This window comes from Stegastes partitus, unplaced genomic scaffold (genome assembly GCF_000690725.1).
Source record: "Stegastes partitus isolate 25-593 unplaced genomic scaffold, Stegastes_partitus-1.0.2 Scaffold43, whole genome shotgun sequence".
Taxonomy (NCBI): Eukaryota; Metazoa; Chordata; class Actinopteri; family Pomacentridae; genus Stegastes; species Stegastes partitus.
In genome coordinates this window covers 2041-3777 of record NW_007577774.1, presented here as the reverse complement: position 1 = coordinate 3777, position 1737 = coordinate 2041, and positions in this window count along the sequence as shown.

Genomic DNA, 1737 nt, shown 5'->3' with positions numbered 1-1737 from the left:
ACTGAGCACTAAGTCAGTTAAGAACTCTGAGAATTCAGTTAGAAACTCAGAGTAAGGAGCGGGTGGTCGATATACGACAACTAACAGAACTGATTTCTGCGCTTTCTGGTTCAGGCTAAGACTAAGGCTTTCAAATGATTTATAACTAAGTTTTGGTCTCTGGTTAATTAATAGATTTGAGTGGATGTGAAATAAGTTTGAGGATCAGAAAGCCAGAAGACTGAAGGAGCTGCTGTTTATTCTGGAGATTTTGTCATGAACTCTGAGAGAAAAGTAACACAACAATCAGATAATTCCTCAACTGATCAACTGAACACAGCTCTCCTAGAACTCATGTTTCTATATAATGACACTGTAAAAGAAATTAAGCTTTTATGGAAACATTTGCAACTCAAATGAAGTTTTCCATTCATGCAAATCATTGCTAAGTGGTGAAATCGTAGACTTTCACAGGAAACTCTTGTTTGGTTGTTGGAGTGATTTACTGATATAAAAACCTTTGCAAATAAAATTAATGATCTCACATGATCAAACATATGATATGCACAGACACAATAAAACTGAAAAAAGTTCTTGTTGACACTGAAATACTGGGAATCATCAGACATCAGTTTATTGACGTTGTTGAACACACATCAATGGAAATGTTGGGATGAGTTAATGTGACTCACTACAATATCTACACTGGTATGAATTGTACATTTAATTGCAGTGAAACTTCTTTGGGTTCATTGCATTGACCTGTAATAACCTTTACACACAGTGAACTCTAAACAAGCCTCATACACACACTTCACACTCATGAACACATCAGAAACACAGAATCAGGTCTGTGGTTGTTCTGTGACTGATAACAGCTGTGGAATATGTCGACTCAGACAGCATGAAGGGAGATAAATACACTGGATGTTTCACTAGAGGGAAACTTTTGGCAGAATAATGCTTTAACCCTTTAAGCCCTGAGCTATTTTTCAGGCCTTTGCTCGAAAATTACATACCCATAATAAAAACAGTGTATCTCTGCAACCACAAGATCTATTTGAATAATTTTTGTGTAATAATAAAAGGAACACTTGTAAGATTTGTTCAGATGTGTAAATTTCAGTATATATGTTACTGGTTAAAAGTAAATGTACATGGCACACACACAAATTTAAAAAATTTCAGGTTCGCATAAAAAAAAAAGCCGTTTCAGGATAATTATCTCTTTGGAATGATCCAGCTGCAATTCTAAACCTCTCCAAAATCACAGCACAATATGTGAACATTCTCTCTGCAAAGGCTGACTCTGAAAAAGTGAAGTAGAACAAAATTACAAAGTACAGACAGTTCAGGCAAGATGACATTTTTGCAGACTTTGGCACATTTTGGCACACTGGTGACCATCTGAATGTTCTTATGTACAAACGATATATTTCACTTGTATATTACTAATGGTGTTCAATACATCCAAATACAGCAGTTTTTCAGTTTTTTTTTTAATCCAACCAGACCGCTGTCTGTGTTACCCAGCCTGTGCGTAATGGCCACCAGACGGCTGTGAAGCTCCGGTGATGACGCACGGCTCTATCTCAGTGATGGATTGGTCGATTTCGGTGATTGAACCCTCCTTCTAATCGTTACAGTCAATAGAATATAGCGATAGCCACCAAAACGAGATTGACAGCACTGTTAGCCAATCAGAGTCAGCAAGACTCCATTTTATCGGGGAGCGACTTCGGCGCTAGTGTGTACTTG